This window comes from Manis javanica, chromosome 16, assembly GCF_040802235.1.
Source record: "Manis javanica isolate MJ-LG chromosome 16, MJ_LKY, whole genome shotgun sequence".
In the NCBI taxonomy this organism is placed as follows: Eukaryota; Metazoa; Chordata; class Mammalia; order Pholidota; family Manidae; genus Manis; species Manis javanica.
The window spans coordinates 3,167,514-3,191,434 of record NC_133171.1 but is presented as its reverse complement, the minus strand read 5'-3'; the positions used below and the strand labels follow the sequence as shown (position 1 = coordinate 3,191,434).

The 23,921-nt window shown below is 40.1% G+C and overlaps 1 long non-coding RNA gene across 1 annotated transcript; it reads right to left on the bottom strand.

Moving 5' to 3' along the window:
- Window positions 1–1,852: 1,852 nt before the first annotated feature.
- Window positions 1,853–14,060, bottom strand: LOC118971078 (uncharacterized). The gene is made up of 3 exons (XR_005059354.2): window positions 13,974–14,060; window positions 10,951–11,176; window positions 1,853–2,065 (listed from the first exon to the last, which is right to left on the bottom strand). It is a non-coding gene; the product is annotated as an uncharacterized lncRNA (long non-coding RNA).
- Between the last annotated feature and the right edge of the window lie 9,861 nt (window positions 14,061–23,921).

The window sequence follows — 23,921 nt, the reverse complement described above, 5'->3', positions numbered from 1 at the left end:
AAGTTAAGGATTCAGGGCTTATCTCAAGAGCAATGAGAAGCTTTTCTAATATTTTAAGCAGAAGCAAGGTATGGTGAGTTTTAATTTTTACAAAATCATTCTGCTTTGCAGGTAAAGAATGGGAGGAAATCAAGAGTGGACAGTGGGAGGCAAATTAGGATGCTCTTACAGCAATCTGGGTATGAGAAGACATCAACTTAACTGGGAAGGTAACAGAAAAAAGTGGATGGGTCCAAAACATATCTTGGCTGTAAAATCCATAGAGAGAGGGACCGTCAAGCATAACTTTTATGTTTCTTGCCTGAGAAATCCCATGAATGTTGGTGTCATTTTCTGAGATTGAAGAGAATCATGTTTTTTGGAGGAACATTACTAGTTAAGTTTTGGACATCATTACCTTGAGATACCTGTGAGAGATCCAAATGGAAATGGTGAGTAGTTTGATACATACTGTGTGTGCCTGGCCCAACTTTATTGGTCTCATAATTATGAGGTGTGCATGTGACCCAATCTATATCAATTATAATATCTTGACTCCCAGGTCACAGTGATTGATTCAAAGAAAAGCAATGTGAATCTCACTGGACTAATCAAGTTCTTTCTCTTAATCTGAGTGGGCAAAAGAGAGAGATTAAAACTGTGGTCGCAGAGCTGTGGGGCTAAAAGTTTAGAGGTATTGGTGAGTATGGCCCCTCTATGGGGATTATATTGGCTTAAAAGAATGAAGATAGGAAGATAGAGAAGAGTCAGAAAGAAAGAATCCTGAGAATACTGGAGCCCTCTCACTTCTTCCCCCAGTTTGGTGACATGAGTAAGGGTCAATATCTGTTCATTCACCAATCTCTCTGTGTCTCCCTGTCTTCCTTTCTCGGCTTCTCTGCTTTCTCTGCTTGCTCTGTATCTATCTCTATCTTTCTGTTTTATATTAGCTAGTTTTCTGGTGGGATATTATCACTTATAGTCTTGACAATGCTAGCAATATAAGTAAAAGTTGGATTCACAATCTAGAATTCAGAAAGAGAGCTCTCACCTGTAGATGTATTTTTGAGAGTTGTTGACATAGATACAGAATTTGAAGACAGGAGTGGACAAAACCACCAAGAAAGAAAGCAAAGAGAAGCACCTGAGGTCTAAGCTCTGAGGAACTCAAGCACTCAAGATCCAGGAGAGGAGGATGAACTCCCAAGGAAGGTGGGAAAAATGCCTTAAGTCGAGTGTGGTGTCCCAGAAGCCAGAGGTGTTTTGAAGAAGTGGGGGTCAGCTGTGTAGACTGTTCAAGAGAGGACAAGTATGATAGGAACAGAAAAGCAGGCATGGGATTGGACAGCATAGAAGTTACTGGTAACTTCGCCCGTATTAAACTCAATGAAGTGGAGAGCTCAGGAGCCTGTTGGAATGGATTGAGGAGTAAATGGAGATGAGAGAGTAAAGTCTGAGTATGGAAACAATTCTTTGGAGAATCATAGCTGTGAGGAGGAGGAAACTGATAGGATGACAATCAGAGAAGGAGATCAGAAAGGGGTGTTATTTATATTTATCTTTTTTTTTTTTAAGATGAGAGGAATTAAAGCAAAATTATATTTAAAGAGCTGCTAGAGCTCAGAAGAGAAAGGAGCTAACTCTGTCTGGGTATGTAGAGAAGGATTTCCCCAAGATGATTTTGAGCTAGGTCTAGAATGGAAAGCAAAACTTTTCCAAAGGAAAAAGTCTTTGTATGCAAAAGAAAAATTGTAAACAAAAACACAATGGTGTGCTTGGAGAATCGTCAATCGCTCACTGAACGGAAAATTTTTGCCCTGGAACCTGAAAGAAAGAAAGGAAAACCCACCCAAAACATTTCTCTACTTTTATTTTTGTTCTTAATTTCATCTTTAAAATAATAGATTAGGCCAGATAATCTTCAAAGTCTGTGCCAATATTAAAATCCATAGGCAATGGTGATCCATCTTGAATGTTTTGTCAGACTGATGATAATACTCCCTCAGATGACCGTTCGTCACAGCTCTTCTCTAAAGTGTGCTTCACATTGTGTGGTGAGAGGCTTCTAGGAGGTTGGAGGCTCAGCCTAAAGTGGTCCACATAGAAAAACATGACCATGAAATATCTTTTGAAGTCTGCTGGGTTTTACCTTAAAAGTTCATGTATATCCTATTCCTCAATATATTTGACATGGTTTTATTATTGAAGTATTATACTGTTATTCATTGATGCCCTGGGAAGATAGGCCAGTTTCACCCTTCAGACTGATGTGTTCCCAGGTAGATACCTGCCTAAGTCTGATCACAGATGAACATTCCCGGCTGGCTCCTATTTCCTAATCTGATTCCACTTGCCCACTCACTGCCAGCTTCACAGGGGCAGAGAGCCTCAGCACCAGCACTCTGCATACATCAAATACGGTGGAACCTAAGGATAGAAGGCAAGGAAGCTGGAAGAGTAGCTTAACTGAGGTAATTGATCTTCATAAACGTCCTGGGCCAGAGGGAATCAAGTAATTGCATTATGAGCCTTAGCATTTTAGCTACTCACATATCATATTATTCACATCCACTTGGCCATATGACTTTTTTAATAAAAAAAGTATGAGGTAAAAAAGCCACATAAAATTGCCTGAAAGAAAAAATAACACACATTAATTGGATTCTTGGCAAAAGACTGGAAAAATGTCCCAGAACTGAGGGAGAAAGTTATTTTTAGACAACTTTGACCTAAAATATGTTGGTGCCTCTGTGAATGAGTTCATAACACATGCTAAAAACTCCTTGGGCCTGATCCCTTAAAAAAAATCAATTTTTCCTTTTTATTACGTAATAAAATAAAATGAGCAGCTCCCAGTGCTGTCTCCTGGAAGCATTCCTCACCGGGAAGCTCTTTTTTTCCCCTGTGTCCATTTTCGTGTGCTTTCAGACCGATCTTTTTTGGTTTCATATGCCCTACCTACTTTTGTAACTTGAAGTCGTTAATAGAGATTTAAGTTCTTTCCACCATTCATTTAGTACTTTGGTTATCCCCATTTTTAACCTATGAGCTCACCCTTATGATTCATCAGATTTCCAATACTACAATCCTCTGCTTTTTTTTCTAAAGAAATAGTTGAGGACTAACACTTTCTACCGTGCTGCAAGGGAAGGATTAAGCCACTGGTAGCTACAGAGATCTGACTTTGTGATAAGAAGTCAGGCAATGATTAGAAGATCTCACCTAGTTGGTCTTAAAATGGAATTAGTCCAAATGGTGCCAGTGGGAATTAGGAGACTGCATGGTCCCAGAGCAAACACAATACCTGTCTTTTGTATACTCTTCATCTCAGAGGCAGATGAGGAAAACGGCTTTCTGAGGCCTGGCCACACATTCCCCAGTGATTATGGTACCAGATACTCATTATTCAAAGTGACTGGTTATCAGATACTAGAAACATCGCCTGAACCATTAAAGGATTTACAGATCTGCTTAACAGTCCCATGTAATTGAAATTAATGAGTTTTAAAGTCACTTATACATTTTTCTGAGGCTGCATCTACAGTGGTTTTCAATAATCTGGGCTATATATTTCATTGGAAGGAAAGCCACATTTACTTCTGGATATAGATGTGACCTGGATATAGATGTGTTTCCTTAGTGTATCCTGTTTGCTTTGCTTATAGAACTTCTATTATGTATTTCCTGGACAAATTTCAGAAACTCTATGCAAACAGGCAGACTTACAGTGCTAACTTTCTAATATTTCTAGCAGCCTAGAATTTGGCATCAGAATTGAAGGAGATTCTTAGTACATGTGTGGGTTTTAGAGGATAAGGTAAAGCCAGAGGCCCTCTGTACTTACAAGATCTTGCCCCTTAAATTATTCCTTATAAAATTGCTTTGATAGAAATGATCGATTTCCAGTCTTCAGGTTTAAGCTCAAATCTCTGGGAAAATGCACATTGTCGGGTTACAATATTCTTTATATTGTTACCATTCATTTAGACTTGAATGCAAAGGAAGATCCTGAGAGATTTGGAGTTAGTGGAGAAGAGAGCTCCTGTTGTGGGGTGGCCATGGGTGATAATGAAGAAAGGTTCCCTGCGGGTTGAAATGAATAAATCTTGACTTATCTTAATTCAACAATGTGCATGGGCTGGCTTTGCCCTCAGTCATGAAAGTAGCACAACTCCTCCAAAGAGGAGGAACTTCACACTTTGAACACTTTTTCTGTAAACAGGAATGTAATACATAGTGTCGTAGAATCTAAGATCAGCTCCCATTTCTGGAGGCCCCCCTTGCACGGGCGTGCACCAATCTCTGTTAATGTGGGCAAGTCAGCATGACTTTCCTTCAGACCTGCTATTCAGAGGTCTCAGCAATGCATGTCTATCATGCCATTTGCAGGGCTGACTTTCTTGCTGGGTACAGATTGGACTGTGGCGGCTGAGTGATGTGCAAAAGTTTCCTGTTGCCCCTGTATGGCCCCGGAAGATGACTGGTTAGCCAGAGACGGGTAAGATTCCTCAAGGGAGGAACAACCTAAGACAGGCACAGTCGCAGGGGGGCCATCAGGTGAGAATTTGGGGATCAACAGAGGTGAGGCTCAGAACCTCACCCCCCCTGCTTTGAGAGAAATCTTCTGCATCCGTGGATGTCTTGCTGCCCTTGTCTAGCCTGGATTAATACTTAGTCCATAGGCACACACCTGATCATCTGATCATCTACATTTGCCCTCTTACAGCACTGTGTAAACTGTGTTTTCTACCTTTATCTTGCATCTACCTACCACTTCAGCATTTTATTAAAAATAAAAATAATAATAATAATAGGAGAAATGTGGGATCAACATATAAATCAAGTACAAAAATCAAACAAATATTCATATTTGACCTGATTGTTTATAGGACATAATGCGTGATCAAAATCGAAAGTTTCTGTGATGAATGCCCTTGTACTGTTCACCATGTAAGAATTTATTCACTATGTAAGAATTCGTTCACCATGTAAGAACTTGTTCGTTATGCTTCAGAAGATTGGAGACTGACGAGAATTAGGCTTGAGATGGATTAATGATTGTACATTGAGCGTTGACCCTCCTATACTGAATTTTATTGTTGTTAACAACCATTTGATCAATAAATATGAGAGATGCCCTCTCAAAAAAAAAATAAAATAAAATAAAATAAAGTTTCCTGTTGAGCCACAGAGTTTGCACGCAGAGCTTGCTTTCTCGTGATATTGGCTTTGCTCTCAGGGTGATGCTGGCTTTACACACCGAATTGGAGAGTGTCCTCTCTTCTTTTCTTTTTTGGAAAAGTTATGAAAGATAGGTATCCCTCTTTAAACATTTGGTGAGACCACTGGCCCTGGGCTTTTCCTTGTAGAAAGTTTTTTGATTACTACATGTATAGAGAAAAAGACACTAGATTAGTGTTTGATGTTTGCTAAGAAACTACTGATTGCCTATGATTCAGTAGGCCTGCTAAGGGGCAGGTTTTTTTTTTTTAGGGTGATGCAAATGTTCTAAAATTAGATTGTGGTGACGGTTACACAACTGTGTGAATATACTAAAAACATGGAATTGCTCCTTTTAAGTGAGTGAACTTATGGCATGTGAATTATACTTTAATAAAACTGTTTAAAAAACATTGATTCTAGTCATCATCCTACTGTTGCTCTTTTCTGTTATTAATTTCTGCTTTCTTTCCTTTTGAATTCTTTCGGTTTGCTCTTTTATTTCTAGATTATTAAGTTGCAAATTTAATTCTTTCATTTTCAATTTTTAAGTAGTTTACTTAAAGTTATATATTTACCTTTCAAATCATGTTACCTACATCCAACAGTTTTCTAAGGTAGTATGTTCATTATATTGTAAATATTTTGTAACTGTCATAGATTTCTATGTCCTTAAAATCATAATTTTAAAATACTTAAAATATGTTCATATTTTGCAATGTCTACTCCAATTTCCTCTTTCCCCATGAATTATTTGGGGGTATGTGTAAAAACTTCCAAGTATGTGTTTGTGTTGACTCTCTTGGTGAATTTTCATGTTTATGATTATGCAGTACCCATATTTATCCTTAATATGTTGTATCTGAAATTCTATTTTGCCTAATACTGATATTATCATACAAAATTTCTTTAGTTATTAATTGCATGGTACCGCTTTCCATCTTTCTGTGTGATTGTGTCTTCAATTTTGTTTGTGTTTCTTGTAAACAGCAAATAGCTGGCTTAAAAATGTCCAATCTGTTAAAATCTATCATTCATGAGATGAATTTAATACATTTTCATTATAATCACTAACTTGTTTGCACTTACTTCTATCACTTTTTTTTTTTACTATCCAGTTTTATTGGATTAAACTATATATATTATGCTTCCAAGCTTTTTTTTGGATAAAGGTGTTGTGTTTTTAGTTTGTTTTTTTAAATATTCTCCATGCATCTCTTCCTCCTTCTCTGTGGGTGTTAAAGCATTTCTATTGTTTTAATCACCATCTCCAATCTTCAACTATAACATTATTCTATTCCTAAAGTCTAAATTTATTCCAGAAAGTTTAGAATGTTACAAACTACCTAAGCATTTTAAACTACCTATTAAACAACCACTTCCTAGAGCTTTTAGCCTTTTTCTTCAAAATTGCTAAAATAGCCTTTAAATAATTGACATTAAATTAAATCAATCAGCATGTTTTGTTAATATTATGTTTGTCACTGTTGTATCGCATGCCTTTCCTCTGGGTTCACTTTTCCTTTTCTTAAATGCATCTTAAATATTTGGGCTTATGAGCATCAACTGATTGCAGACTCTCTTGGTATTTATGAATCTAAAAACATCTTTATTTGGCTTCAATTTTTTTGGAATGGTAGTTTGTCTGGGTATAAAAGTCTAGCCTAAGATACTTAAACTCAGCCTTTTTAGGACATTATTCTTTCATTTCCTGGTATCCACTGTCACTATCAGTTTAATTCTCAGTCCTTAATAAGTAATCTGTCTTTTTACTCTAAAAATTTTAAATATTTTTTTACTTCCCTTTGTTCTTGATGCTTTATAGTTTCATTACACTTATTACCTTATAATGATTAATATTGATTTATCCCTCTGAGTCCCTGGGCTTAACTTTTACTCTAATGACTCATGTTTTTCTTCAGTTCTAGAAAAACATTGGAAAATATCTCTTCAAATATTTCTTTTCTACCTTTCTGGGAAATTCTACTAGATAGATATAAATTAGACTTTTCCATTTGTCCTCTAAGACCTTTAACTGTTTTGTTGTATTTTTTTTTCTGTCTTTTTATGATGCATGCTAGTGAAATCTTCAGTACAATTTTCCAGTCTGTACAGTCTAGCTATCAAATTTTTTCAGTAAATATAATTTTTATGTCCAAATATTTTGCATTGTTTCTTTTGTATCTTCCTATTTTATTTTACTCCTGTTTTTGCTTGCCAATTTCTGTTCTATTTTTAGTGATGCTATTCTTTCACTTACCTCCTTTTTTACCTTAAAGTCTTTGTCAGACTATTCTTGAACTTTAATTCATTCTTCTTGGTGACTTAAATTGGCTATCGGTCTCGTATTACATTTTGTTCTTTTGGTATCATGTCTCTTGGCTCATTCTGGGAAGGAATTAAGTTTTTCTTGTTTTTCTTTCTATTTTTTCCTTCTCTGCCCATCCCTTGTACTCTAGTTGCTTTTATGACTGCCTCCATCTGGGTCCTTGGGGCTTGCTGACTAAACAGTCTTAAGTTGCAGTTTTGGAGCTCATATACTGTAAGGATTGGGGCTTCTAGAATTAATGTTTATGGCCGATCCAGTCATACAACAAACAGTTAGCTTCTTTCAGATCCTGGAGATGAGGCTGCTTTTAGGTCCTACCAATTCAAGGAGACAATATTCCCAGGCAACAATTAGCAGAACTTTTCTTAGCCTTTTTAAATTAATTTTTTTAGTTAGGGGAGTCCCACCCCAGTCTCCAGCTTGATTCCTATTGCCACTGTGTAGAGAGTAATTTCAGTGACCATTATCTCGGAAGACCCAAACTCCCATATGTCTTTCCCTGGTTCCTGCTCCAGAAGCAGGCCAAGATCTTTTGTGTTGTATGTTACTGATTGCTTTTCTGGTCCATGCACCTGGTCCACACAGATACATATTATGTCTTGAACCTGCTTATACTGTCTTATTTATCTATACATTGCCATCAATGTTCTTGCTTCAAGTGTGGGGGGGGGTATGCAAAGTATGTACTTAATCATCTAATCGTGATGCCTCCTCAGGGTGGTTCTTGCTTAAGTACAATTTCCAAATTGTGATACCCTGAGGTAAACTGAAATAAATGCTTCCTTTGTGCTTTCTAAATTTTAGAGCAGTAACAGAATTAAAATGCAAGCCACATATATACTTCTAATTTTCTAGTAGCTACACTAAAATACACATAAAGAAAGAGGTAAAATTAACTCTCATAATATATTTTACAAGCAGATCTTCCAATACAGAATCTTCCTCAACTTACAGTGGGGTTACTTCCCATAAATCCATCATAAGTTGACAATATCATAAGTCTAAATTGCATTTAATACCCTAACCTACTAAACTTAATAGCTTAATGTTGCCTACCTTAGTGTTCAGAACACTTACATAAACCTACATTTGGACAGAATCATCTAACACAAAGTGCTGATATTCTCATGTAATTTATTGGACCCTGTAATGAAAGTGAAAAACAGAATGGCTGTCACTTTATTGGTTGTTTACCTTTGTGATCCTGTGGCTGACTAGGAGCTGCAGCTCACTAGCCTGCTCAGCATTATGAGAAAGGATCAAACTGTGTATCACTAGCCTGGGAAAAGATCAAAATTCAAACTTCAAGGTATCGTTTCTCCTGAATGAGTATCACTTTTGCACCATCATGAAGTTGAAAAATCACAAGTCAAACCATCATAAATCAGGGACTAGCTATAAATTCAACATATAGTCATTTAAAAAATCAATATAAAATTATAACTAAGATATTTATTTTTTTCATTCTAGATTTTTGAAATCTAGTGTTCATTTTATACTGACAGCATATCTCAATTCAAAGTAGTCATGTTTCAAATGCTTAATAGCCACATGTGTCTAGTGGCTTCCATATTGGATGGTGCAAATTTATACTATGCATAAAATTATAGTAAATTTAGTCACTACCACCATTATTTGAATTTTTTGGACCTTTTTGTTCCAAGAATTTCATTAAGTAAATAAGATGCACAGAGCAAGAAGCACTTAGCCTCAAAAGCTCTATTTTTCTCTCTATTATACATGTCACCACAATGCTAGTGTATTTGGAGAACCCTCCTTACCTTCTCTCTTTGATTCGAGAGAAGATATTGAAGTCTTATGTATATATACTTATAATAGAAACGAGACCATTTATGCTATCAATCTTGAAAAACTGGTTTCTGAAAAAAATCAGTTTTAGTTTTACTGAGTGACATAAAATGAGAATATACAAGGTTCAAAATGGTCATACATTAATTACCTAGTAAATTAATTAGAGTTAAACTCCATTACTACCAAAAACCATTTGAGGGTGCTGGAAAGGATTACAGAGGCTTCAGAAGTGTAAAATATGATGGAGTTATATGGAATTTTTTTCAATTGAGATTAATTTTCAATTTTCCACAGACAAAGGATATTAGGTTTTATTGAGTGTTCTAACAATGATTCTCGTTGGCTGCTTACATTCTAGGTATTTCAGGCAATTAGCCAGATCTGTTTGGATGCAAGAACTCTTTGTCCTCTATGTGGGTATTAACAAACCTTGCTACTTCTGGGGTAAATAATCCTTCCAAAGTATATTGTTACATTATTAAATCACTTGTTTTCTAAAACATGAGATCACCTTTCCTCAAGATCTCTAAATCACACAACTTTATTAAACTGCTTATTTATACAGCTTAGAAACACTGATAGTTCATCATTCTCCTGATTTTACAGCCAATCTTTGGACATGCTGATTTGTCACATCTTTTGAAAGCTCTTCCTTCATCAGTAGTGGTTTTCCCCAGTAATTCCCAATCATGTTGTATTTAATGAAAACAATACCAGTAATCACACTGGTACATAGCCCTTTCCTCTTGGGAATCTCCAAATTGTTTCCAGATTGGTGGGGGTCAGTTTTCAAAAGCTCCTCCTGAAGAAAGCAGGGGAAGGGTTTGGTTCCAAATCAAGGTAGGGGGTGGGGTGTGAGGCTCCAGGCAGGATTGAACCATTACCCATGTCATTCAGTCCATCTGCGCTGTAACATTTCCATTCTGATGAATGTCCCAAGAAGCTGAAAGGCACCTATTTGGCGGGGACTCCTTTGGTGCTGGCTGAGGAAACATCATACTCTCATCACAGCTGGATATGACAGGTTCCAGGATTTTAGAAACTGTTCTTGGCAGGAATGGGGGGAGCGTTTTTATGTCCTATCATCAGGAAAGCATCATTTCCTTTGTAAGTAGGATGTCCCACCCCAGATCTTTTTATCTCTGTTACTGTGATTTATTTTTGCCTCTAACACTTATACCATATCATATGTTACATATTTGTTAATTTTCTGTCTCTTCCCAGTAGCATGTAACCTCCATGGAATTTCTAGCTTGGTCTGCTGTGTTCTTAAGTGTCTTTCTTGCCCCAGGCAGCAAATAGGAGCTCAGCAAATACAAAGTGAATGAGAGAATGAATTTACACACAAGAACTGGTTTTCAAATCTCAAGTAGAGTTCAAGAAGTCTAGATTAAAATCACAGCACTGTCGTTTCTTTGCTGCTTGAGATCTTGAGGGAGCTGCTCAAACACTCTCTTTTAAATGTTTCTCAGGTATGCAGTGGAATAATAAATGTGTACCTTGCAGGGTGATTGAGGATTAGATGGTGTAAAATGCTCAGCCAAGTGTGGGACCTGGCTTGCAGGAAGCACTCAGAAAGGGTAGCTGTTACCGTTCCAATGGTTCCTCACCTGGAAAGGTGTTAGAACTTCGAATCCTTACGTCAACCATGGGGTTGAAGCGTCAGGGCTAAGTCATATTCCTTCAAGGATCAGGGGCAAGGTATGGTCATGGTCACAGATCCCAGGACCTCCAGCACAGCAGGAACATGCTGAGGAAACACAGTCTTCAAGAATACCTTGTTCCACACACTGGGCCACAGGTCTGTTGCATATCCTAGCCCGGTGGGGACAGTTTCTGGGAAGGAGAGGGGGCTCATGAAACCCCCCACAGCATGTGGCTTTTGACAATCAGAAGGGGGAAATCCCCTCTGGCAGGGGGGTTATCAAGTTCACTAGGGAATGGTGCTCTGCCCTTCTTTGGACAGGCTGGAGAGTGGGGGTTTCATTCCTAGACCCCTGATTACCTCTTCCCCAGTCCTTGTGCTGAAATAGCCGTGTTAGAGTGGCAACAGCTGACTAACCAAGCCAAACCCTTCACCTATGGGAAAAAAAGAGATACCCCTGCATTCTTGCTTCCCCTCCTAAAGCCCTCCTGAAGGAGGCATACCTCCAAAAGCAAGTGGCTGTTGGCCCATAGCCTTATCTGCTTCTCAAAGCACAGAAAGAATGTCTTAGCAATCATTTTCAGTAAGTGGTTCTGTAGAAATGCAATATTAAGCTGATAAGCATTCCTGACACTTCTGGGAGTGGGTAGATTTAGGAGCACTTCAAATGAGTTAATAATATAGTGGAAAAAACAAGACAAAGATATGAAAAGCCACTTTTAAGTTTGCACTTTTACACATGTGAGATATTGTTATCATTATGCAGGCTGTATTTTTCAGATTAAGCAAAGGGAGATGAAAGGATTTCAAAGACAAGGCAGACAAATAAAGATTGCCATTGAAACGCATGTGTGCATATACTCTGTGCAAGCCTCTCATAGCTCGGCTTCTCCTCGCTGGACTCCTGGCCAGATCGTGGTCATGTGGGAGTCCTGACCCTACAAACTCTGCCCATTTCCAACTCCCACCTTAGCTGACCCTCCATGCAGGAATGTGGGAAAGGCCTTCCCTCCCCTTCCTTGCCCTCCTTCCACACTATCCCCCTTACCCAAATCATGCCCAGTCATCTGGGCTGCAATCCCAGCACCTGGACAATCTCCTTAAGCATTTCACAGTGAACTACATTCTACTTGCCGCAAACGTCAGTGACACACCTGTGTTGTCCCATTTGGACAATGGGAAGTTTACTTTTGTACCTGGAAGAGCTGAATAGAGCTGAATAAACCAGCACCTTCACTCTACTCCCCTCACTGCTCCCCACCCCCAACAAAGTAGGGGCTGCAGCAAGAGGTTCTTGGACAGAAGCATCACAAATCCTCACACTCCTTCTTCTTCTAATGGAAAGTCTCTGAGATGCTTCCTAGGACTGGCATGTGGCCTCACAGACAGAAGCAGCGTTTCAAAGTTTGGCAGGGCCTCTCGTAGCCATCGGTGATTAGATGGTCCTGACTGATCCTGGGTTCTTAACCAGGGGCCAGGGGCCCAGAGGGCAGCCCAAGGTCCATCTGAGGGTGACCACTTAAGGAAGAGGGGAAGGAGGGGGATGACCCTTGACGTCTTTCAGTACATTGACGTAAAGTATGAATTCCATAAAATAGAAACACACTACGTTAGCAGGGAATGGATTACACTGTATCCAGAAAACTTGCTTATTCCTGGATATTGAGTAGAGCCCATGATTTTAAGAAGTAATGCTTGTTTGTGGAAGGGGTGTGTGTGTCTGTGCGTGTATGTACTTGCAACTGATTCCAGAGTTGCCTGTGGGATAATCAGCAAACCCTCCTGTGGTTGAGCCTGTGAGGGAGACCCCCAAGGAGACTACCTCAAAGCCCCTCCTCCATCCCATCTTTCAAAAAATCCCCTGAGCACCGACTCTGTGCCCAGTAATGTTCTGTGTGAATGAATCAGTTCCTACCACCCGGGAGCTCACAGCCTGCCGGGGAGCAAGAGAAGACAGAGCTGCGCACGCAGAGGGTGGGGGTGGGGTGGCTGGTGGCTCCCGTTCAGATGCATGAGACGACAGCAGCATTGATGCGAAAGCTAATTATAGAAAAAAACGCATCTCTCCTGGAGTATAAACAATTTCCTGTAACTATTTTATTGAGAAATCCAATCTCATGAGGGTTTTTTTTCCCCCTTTCCTGACTAATTTGTTTTTCTAGGCTTTGTGTGTTTGTATATGTTTTAACCATTGTTGAGATTCCTATAAACAGGGCCTGCCCAGGAGAAATTTGGCACAGCCTGAGCCCGTCAGCTTTGCTCTTCCCCAAACCCTTTCAATGCAAGACGTACCCCCACACACACACCACACATGCCACACACGCATGTATCATGTGCACACTACACACCCCACATGCCCACACAACACACACACCCTTCATGTCGGGAGGTCCTAAAGTGCAAATACCTGGGCTTACCAGGTGCCTTGCCATCTTCCATCCTATAACATGGGGAGGGACAGAGGGGAGAAGGGACCCTAGGGAGGGGACACTAGGTGGCTGTTTCTCTCTCAGACATTTTATGGCTCAGAGCAGCCTCCTGGGGGTTCTGGGATCTGTTTTCCTTCCTATTTCTATCTCTACATCAAAACTGGCTATGAACATAATAATCCTTATGACTCACTTGGAAAAGTACATAGGAAGTCAGAGGTTTTTTTAAGTTTCCTTTTTCTAAAGGTTAAACTGAAGGCAGGAAGTTGCAGAGCCTAACTCTCCTGTGCCCAGCTGGGGTGGGGTAGGCCCAGCCTGGTGGTCTATACAATTTCCCCTTGCCACAGCTCTCCCTTTTATCCATGATTCACCTTCTCAGCTATGAAGGGGAATCCATCCAGAGGTGCTCACCCAGCACACACTCTCCTGCCCTTCTAACTCTCGCCTTTTTCTTAGGCTTTCCTTCCACTGCCCGGCCTCTTGCACTCCATCCATTCCCCCTCCTGAAAATGCTCCAGGTCTCTCAGTCTCCTGGCTTGACTCATCTTTGTCCCCTTACCTGAAAGAGTAACTCCTTTCTGTCATCCCTCCACCAGCTGTGTCAAGTCCTACCCAAAGGCATTGCTGAAATTCCATCCTCTTTCCAAAGCTGCTCTAATCACCTAAGCCAAGAGTGCTCACCCTCTGCGTAGGAAGGACTTACTATCATCCTGTTGATCTCATTCACGTAATTTGACAAATATTTGTTGAACACCTAGAATGCACTAAGTAAATACTGCATCCAGCGTGGGTCCTACAATGACGAACAAAACGCAAAACAAGCTTCCTGTCTTGTGGCTGATCCTCAGACTGGTTGTAGGTCATTTGCAGGGGAGGACTGGGTTTAACAGTTCCTTGTATCTCCCAGAATATAATACGAATTCAATCGAACTTACTGAATTGATTGACTAATGAATTCCTTCTTCTCTTTGTGCGATGCCATGCAGAATTAGAATCCACACCAAAAATGACTGCTCTAAGGCAGAATGTAGAAAGAAGAGGAATACATTTCATTCTTATTAAAAGTATCAAGTGACCATGTTTTGCATCAAATGTAGAACTCCAGTTTTATCAAATGTAGAATTTCGGAGAAGCACCCCAGCCCCCAAACCGGACAGCAGTCGTAAACATATCTTCTTCCTGCTTAGAGATTTTGCAATTCCAGAGTCTGACCTGAGAAATAGCCATTCTCTCCTCCCTCTGTGGAATGGAAGCTAAACCCTGAGTTTGTCTGTGTACTTAGACCCTCTGGGTGATGCCTAGTGCTGGAACAGGAGTTAACACAGCCCATAAACCACTAGCAAAAGGATTGAAAAAAGACAGTACTCAGAGGAAGGGCACACCATCACTTAGTGGCCTGGAGTCTGGATCCTGGAAGCCAAATTATGGTTAGCCACATGGCTTTATTATTGGCCTTGTTCTTTGGTACATATATTCTTAGGTGTACACTATATTTTTTTCTTTTTCTAACCTGCTCCTCCTTTCCACCAACACAGTTAATATTTAAATATGGCAAATAACACGTATACTGGCATTTTTCTAGTCTTAAGACACAGTCAAGACTCTTTTGATAATGTAAGAGAAAAACAAATGACATCAACTATTTCCTCCCTGATAACTATGTTACTTTAAAAGAATGCTGAGGTTTTGTTTATAAAAAGACACTGACGATTATGCAACCAGTGAGATCCATATATCCACCATATTTTATTTAGTGCAGATTCAATTAAGATTTTCAGTCCTCATGTAATCTTCTTTAAGCTTCATGGTATATTTGACAATCTGGTGAACTCTTATACTTACTTGAAGGTTGGATATATATTTTAAGGCATCAGGGAATGAAGAGTTCTGTTCTGAGGTGAAGAAGGTGACATGATACAAGCTTTTAGGTACATACAATAAAATGCACAAATCTTAGTAGTATCCAGCTTGGATGAATATTGACATGTATATACACTTGTGTAACTATCCCCCACATCAAGATATCAAACATTCTCACTGATTTTTTTTTCTGTTTCATGTCTTCGATTAGCATTAGATTGTAGGAATTTGGGGAGTCCATGACATCAGGTGACAAGAGTGATGAAGCAATATCATCCATGAAGCACATAATGAATGGCTGGGGAGGAAATAGGGCTACCTAAGGCTGTTAATGCCTAGGCTGGGGAAAAAGTGTGTTACCTTTCTGTAGCCCTGAGCTGGGCAAGCCAGTGGGTTTCTGGAGAAGCAGGTGTTTGCACACCTAAATAATCAAAGATTATCTCAGATAGTTCTGTGCTCTTGCTGTGTGATGACCCATTGTCAGAGCCCTGCTAATTGATCACAGGTTTGATTGACTAAACCACAGCCTTATGGATAGCGATGAAGTGCTTGGGCATGGGGAGTGGGAAGGAGTGGGGAGGTAGGCTGGAGGAACTTGTCAGCCAGTTCTTCTGCACGATGCATTCATTTTTCCTTTTAATATTAGGTAAAGCTCTATTATGGACTAAGTGCTTGTATCAAATTCATATGGTGAAGCCCTAATCCCCAGTATGATTGTATTTGGACGTGCAACCTTTAGGAGGTAATTCAGTTTAGATGATCGTAAGTGTAGAGACCCCAAGCTCAGTCTCCCTCCACCCCTGAGGACAGAGAGAAGGCAGCCATCTACAAGCTAGGAAGAGAGGCCTCACCAGACACTGAATCTGCTGGATCTTGGCCTTCCAGCCTCCAGAACTGTGAGAAATACTTGTCTATGGTTTAAGCAGCCCAGTCTATAGTAGTTTATTATTCCAGCCCAAGCTACCTAAGACAAGCTGTTTGCACTTGTTGAAAAGAAAACTGTTCACATCCAACTCAACACACTACCCTGTTTTCTTCTTATTCACCTAATATTTCCAGTGTTTAATTAGCATTTTAATGCACTATCCTTTTACCTTTGTATGGGTCTCAATGCCCTTTTCCACCCCTACAGCCCATCTTTCCTGATTATGTACCATGACCTGGATAAATCCTGCTGCACATGTCAGGCTCTGCTCAGGTGTTCCCTCCTACAAGAAGCCTTCCCTGCCCTCCTCCCTTTCACCCTCAGCCTGGACTCAGGGCTGACTTTATGCTCCCATAGCAACCTGTGGTGGCTCCCACGCAAACCCATTACTCTGTATTTTACTTTTTATTGTCCCTCACTAGACAGGGTTTCTCCCTGAAGGCAAGAGTGTGTGTGCCAAGCTCCAGGAGCAGAACTTAGAGAAGTAGGCATAAAAAATGTTTATTGAGTGAAGTATGTTTTTTGACGAAACTCAGAACAGAGATAGTAAGTCATCCATGCAAAGTAGTGTCAGCATGCAGGGAAGGATGGGCAAGGCATGCTGGGCAAGGACTAGGGAGCAGCCTGGGGTCCAGAATAGACTTCAGAGTCACAATGGGGCCTCGATGGTGCTGGAACTGTTGAGGCGAAGGTGTGTAGGGACAGAGGGGTTTGGACAGGAACTGGTTGTAGAAGCCCAGAATGTGCTGTCTTAGATGAAATTCGGTATGGAGGGTCAAAGACTATAGAATTTGTATCCATTTGAACAACTCTGTTATGGATTGAACTGTAGCCCCACAAAAGCTGTTGAAGTTCTAACTCCAGGACCTGTGAATGTGACCTTATTTGGAAACAGTGTCTTTGCGGATGGTCAAGTTAAGATGAGGTCATTAGGGGGGGTTCTAATCCAATATGCCTGGTGTCCTTATCAAAAGGGGAAATTTGGCCCCAGACGCAGATACACAAAGAAGGAAGATGACGTGAAGACACAGGAGGACACCACCGACACGCCAAGGATGCCTGGAGCTGCCAGAGCTGGGAGGAAGGAAGGGGGCAGAGCCTCCCTTGCAGCTCTGGGAGGAACTCAATCCTGCCAACATTTGATCTCAGCCGTCTAGGCTCCAGAACTGTGAGAAAATGAATTTCTGTTGTCTAATCCGCCCAGTTTGTGGTAGTTTGTTAATGACAGCCCTAGGAAACCAGCGCAGACTCCTATACTGGACTCTAAATCACCTGCAGACAGGGACTACTTGGGGTAATTTATCCCAGAATCTCCTGCCCTTGGCATACTTGCTAGACATTTGTGGAAATCTGAGGATTAATTCTCCATAATCGAGACTTACGCTGACCTCTCAAGCCAAGTTTTCCTTGGACTTTAAATGGGAGGACCAGGCTAAAAAAGGATAGAAAAAAGAGACTGAAATCCATACACCCTGGAATTTTGCCCGATTTTTTTACTGTCTCTGCCCACCCTCGACCCCCATGACACCTCCTTCTTTGTATGAGATCCCAGCAACACCCCGAGATCCTGCAAGGCCACTCATGTTTAAAACCATCTGTGAGCAAGGACAAGTGAGAACACAATGTCCTCACCCCACGTCCTGCTCCCTCCTACCCTGGGGTTTAGCTACCCCACAATTTCCTAGGGAACTCTTGGTTCTTATTATGTAAAGGTTAACTTGAAATTCATTTCCGATGAGAAAGTTAAGAAAACTCCGGGAAGCTGTGCTTGGCTAAGTGTTTTACCTTAGGTTAGCTTCCCATTCCAGAAACTTTGAGAACTATAAAACTGGTGTGATGGATTCATGTGGTCCCCTGACCAATGCAGATATTTGTAATAATAATCATGATAGAGAAAATGATAGCACAACCTCAGAATTTTTTCCCTTTAGTCAGCTGAAAATTAAACCAGACAGGCAATTACCAAGGTTTGGCCATAATATATAATATGTGTACACTGTGTTTCTGGCACATTACATATTCCATGGTTATTATTCTGCATTTTCATCCAATCATCTCATTAGTTTTGGTATTTTTGTTTGGTAAGTGGCTACAAGCTAAAAGTCAAGTGAGAAAGGCAGTGGTGGCAAAATAAAACACAGTCTCAATAAAGCAGGGCCCGCTGAAAAGTGTGAGCACCACTGCTGCGGGCCACAGCTGGGGGGACTGACAGGGGACCCCTAAAGACTGGGAAAATACCAAGAGGGGAAGGTGACACATGCCGTCTGTTATACCATTTGTACTGCTTTAATTAATTCTGTTATTCATTTTACTATCATATGGCAATTATACCCCATCCTCTTTCTCAAGCATCATGGTTAGACAGCTTTTTGAGTGTTTCTATAATGCACTTAAATAAAAAAAACATCAAAAAAGGAGAGTGTCATATTAAAACAGAGTTCCCACTGTCTTTAAATATATTTTTTAGACCCTAGCAAATGCCATTGTACATTCTGATGTATTGTTTGAAGAAAATGAAACCTCTCTATTAAGTTCTAAAAATAAACTTGGACCCATTTTTATAGCTCATTCAACTGATTTTCTGAGTTATGAGTCATTCCTTGCTTTTGGTGTTTGATGTCATTTGCCTGGAGCTAAATCAAACCCTATTTTGGGTATATATGTAAAGATATGATGGATTATAATAAATCAGCCTGCTACTCAGATTTTTAAAAAATTTTCTGAACAGTGTTGTGTCTATCTTTTCTTTTCTTTTCCCTTTCTAAATTTTCAGGTCTCCTCTGTCTTTTCTCCTGGAGCTAAAGTTTTGTTTTGTTTTATTTCTTTTCATCTGCTCTAGTGAAAATTTCCCCCTTTTCTCTTTTGGGGTCACTGTAAACCTTTGCCACTGGGAAGTCCAGAGTTTTCCATCTTGAAGGTGATGCTGCTCAGCCAAGCAGGTCTGAGGGTAAAATGCAACTTCCTATATCAGATTCTAAAAAACAGGATTCATAAGAGAAAAGCTTTGAATATCTCTCTCTCCAAGGTAGGAGAAAGTTACCAAGTGAAATGTATTAAAACCGAAGAGCCTAATTATCACTTATTGGAACAGTAACTGATATGTAAGCTGTTATCTAATTTCACATTTATCGTATATACTGAGGTTGAGAACTAAAAATCACAATGCATATATTAGGAACAATTACATCTTTTGACAAAACAATCTGTTGAAATGTAACTTCTTTTCTATAATCACTAGGTATGGTGAGCTAGTTAACTCCAGATATGGGACCATGTATTTCTGCTCATGTATGTAGCTTAATGTCTGGTTCACAGTGAGGCTTCAAATGTTAAATGGAGCCAAACTAAAGGAGTAAACCCATGATTAAAATCATGTATGTAGCTGCCTTACTGGAACAAACTTCTCCATTCTTCATGCTTCCCTTGAATTTTGGGGTCATCCTCTTCTAGGCTTCATCTTGCCCTCTGGGGCATGTGCGAGTTGATTATCTTTTATCCAATAGATTATAATATTCTAGAGGCGGTGATCATATTCCCTACTTCTTAGTGTCCTCTATAAGCCTACGTGGCCAAGCAGTGTGCTCTGAAATAGCAGATGATCAGGAAATGTTTGCTGAATTAGAAAAAATAAAACAAAACAATTAAAAGTCCTTGCTGGAGGGCCATGCCTTGTTTTACAGTTCTAGAATGCAGCTATCCCGGAGAGAACCCTGGCCATGTGCTCAGAAACCCCAGGCCACATTTCAGGGAAGCGAACTCCTGAAGCTATGAAATGCCTCTGAGAATTCCTTGTGATCTCTGAGTAACTAAATGCAGAGCCTGGGCACTTGATTCAGGTCCTTCATTTTCTTATCTCTTACTGAAAACATTGAAGAAATTACTGACTCTGTTGCCTGAGCAAACAGAACTTGTATATACACTCTATAATGGGAAGTTAACAAAACCAACTCAATTCACAGTGGCTGCTATGATCAGAACAGCTAATGTGGTCAACCAGAATGGATCTTGGAGAGTCACTTTTCTTTTGCCAAAAACACAAATGCATTTTTGGGCATAAAGCCATGTATGGCTGAGAGCCACCAATTTGATTTCTCAACCACCTCCTTTGTGGTGCAATATACTGTGCTGGAAACTCATAGACTGAATTCTTCTTTCTCACGTCATGACCAGGACACTGCACACCAGGTCAGTCAGGAGTTCCTGGCTCTGTTTAGGCGTCCAGGTAGTTATGTATGGGGGAGTCGAATTCAAACAGGTAGTCTAATAGGGGGCCTAATTCTGTACAGAGTCAGAGTCAAAGTGACCCCGTGTCATGACCATCTCTGAACACTCTCTGTGGCCTATTTGGACACATTTAGGTGATAATAGAAGCCCCTATAGCCCAGCTGAATGGGAAGAGCATGAAATTCAGAGACAGCCAGATCTGGCTACAAATTCTGGCTTCAACATTTACTGTGTGATCTTGAGTAAAACACTTAAACTCTTTGAGCATTAGTTTCCTCATCTACATATTAGAAATTACACCTATTTTGTGAGTTGTTATTTCAGATTAAATGGCACTGGGCAAAAAAAAGTTGTTTTAATTCATGGCATATAACAAACACCAAATAAAAGATTGCCCTTTCTCCTGCCTGTCTCGCTTCTTTCCTATTCTCCTTCGTTTTACTATTTTTATTTTATCTCTGACTGGGGCAAGTACTCAGCCTGAAGGGTAACACCCATCCTGCACAGAACCAGTGGATGGAAGATGACAGACTTTTCAGGGAGGGGCATTATCTCATAGAGAACAGTACCACTTCTGACCTTCAACCCTCTGTTCCCCACCAGCTAAAACTCTCTGAGCACAGAGCTGGTGATGTACTGTTTTGATATAATTGCTATCTCTCTGCTCTTTAATTCCCATACCCTAGGAGGGTATGTAGAAAGGGAGAAGCAGTATCTTGCTAATGGGTGGCTCCGCAGCCTCGTGGAGCCCACACACTCAAGTTCAAGGGCTTTAGAGCGTTGCTGGCCTCTCGTCATTCTTCACTCCATTCCAGTTGCCTTCTGGGGAAAGTAGGGCTTCTCAGGGCCTGTACCAGATGAACTTTCTGACAAAGTCTTGGCAAAACAAATGTTTTTAACCAGAACACCAAACTTTAGGTGCAGGAAAGGAGTGGATAAACACAAAGCTAGACGAAAAAAGCATCTATTCATCCATTTGTCTATTTATTTAGTAAGATCATTTACTAAATCCCTATTACGTGCTAGGCATTGAGTAAAAGCTGAGGCTATTGCGGTAAACAGATCAGACAAACGTCCTTGTGCTTGTAGAGTCTCGTGTGGGCTCTTACAGCCTAGATAAGCAACATCCATTTATATAATTTTCTTCCAGTTACTAGTGCTGTGTAACAAATTATCCCCAAATCTAGCAGCTTAAACCAACCACTGTATTATGTTCATGGCTCTGAAGCTTAGGAATGTGAATGGGCTACTGGACTGCATGTTTGGGCCTCAACTGAGAAGACTCAGTGGTTGAGGATGGCTGGAATTATATGGAGATGTCTTTGCTCTGTTGGCAGTTCTTGCTTAGCTGTCATCTGGAAGTTGTTGCCTGAACACCTACATGTGTCCTCTCCAGTATGGTGGTCTTAGGACAATTGGACTTCTTCTTACATGGCAACAGGTTTCCCCCAGAGCATGCATCTCAATAAAAACGGACAAGAGCTGTAGATCATTTCTGATCCAGTCTTGGAAATCATGGGCCATCACATCCACCATCATTCTGTTGGTTACTAAGACTGGCCTAGATTCCAGAGAACTAGACTCCTCCAACTTCTGCCTTCTAACCTCTTGAAGGAGAACAAGGTCAGAACCTGTGGATAAGAGAGATGACTGTGGCCATCTTTAGAAAATGCATCTGCCAAAAATACACTGAAATAAGTGATACAGTAAAGGAGGATAGAAGAACATTTAAGGAACCTAATCACGATTGGCTTCATACCTAAACCACCCTCACAACCCAGTCACCTCCCGAAGACCCTACCTCCTAATATCCTTTGGGGAGTTAGGGCTTCAACATGTGAATTTGGCAGAGGAGCAGGGGGCAAAACATGCAATCAATAACCAAGATTGTGTGAAATAGAATTTTAAGCAAATAGAACAACTGGGCAAAGACACAGTCCAGTGGGAACCTAGGCCACATATGGAACTGAAATAATTTCAATATGCCTGCCTTGTAAGGTGTGAGTATAGGGCCTCAGTGTCGAGGGTAGAAGAGACTGAGACTTGGTGGAGGGACATTAGCATGTGTGTATGTGTGTGTTCCTGGAGGATTAAAAATAATGAAGCTGGAGAAATAAGGAAGGGCCAGATCCTGAAGGTCCTGGTGAAACATACCAAGGAGACTGAACAATGAGAGGCAGAAAGAAACATTATTTATATGTACTAAGGCCACTTAGGCAACACAGAAATGAGAACAGAATTCAAATGCAGGCAGCCCTTAAATTTGTAATATCCAAATATATTTTTAATATCTGAAAAATATAAGGATGCTTCTCTTGCCTGTTTGGAAGGAAGTGCATGGTGCTTCTTTGCCTCCTGTATTATAATTGTTTTCAAAATTTTTAAATTAAAAGTCATCTTCACTATCCAAAAAGTTTACTTAAGACCCATGGACACAGACACACCCTCTCCTCCACACAGAACATTCTTGCCACATATGTGAGACATCCCCGATTCCTATCAAAGCAGTAGTGCACCTGAAATATCAACCTAATGCTTAATGTTAATCATTTATTGCTAGTATATTTTCTCATAAACATGGCGAAAATCTTCTCTTCAAGTGTAAATCCCCAGTCACCAATTTCTTCTCTAGAAAGAATCAAACTTTCCTCAGAAAGAGAAGATGCTGAGTAGGAGATGTCATCATTATAAGACATTTTATGACACCACGTACTGTGTGGCAAACACATTTACATGAAACCATTCATTTCCTGCAGTGCAGCTCCCAAGTGTTTGCCTTCTTGGAACAATGATGGGAAATTTCCTAACACAAGAAGGACTATGACGACAGCTCCAATTACATGTTGTGCTTCTTAGTCTTGGAAAATGTCCCATTGTCCTTCATGCATTAGATGGATCTAAAATAAGCAAGCAAGTCTAGACAGTGGAAACCATAGATAAGACCTATTTTTTCCCCCCTCATTATTTAGTATGTAGAGTGGACGTCACTCAATAATCTCCTAATTGAAGGAAAATTAAGGGAGAACACAAGGGTGTAAAATATATATGTCGGGTAATAAATCTTTGGCCATTTCCTTAGCTAGTTACTAGCTACTTTAAGTCTTTTTAAGAAGTGGGTGGGTAAAAATAACTATAAGTGCATAAAAGTGTATTTCTCAAGTTTGAAACAGCTTATTTCTAATGTGTCCCAAACCTTCAAGATTCTTTACTGTATGATCAATTTTGATTACATTCGTATTTACTGGGCTCAGTGTACACGGTACTTTACCATTTAAGTGATGGCACACCAATCTATTTTGTTATTTTATGACATCTCAACACAAGACGTTTTGCACCCTTTTATTTAGAGATACTTTGAGCAAACTTACTATTGAGTCTTATCCTGTCTTGAATGCCCCATACCTCTAAATTAAGTAATGGCCTTCAATTTTGTTCTTTTCCATATTTGCTTTGGATATTCTAGGTCATTTGATTTCCAAATGAATTTTAGAATCAGCT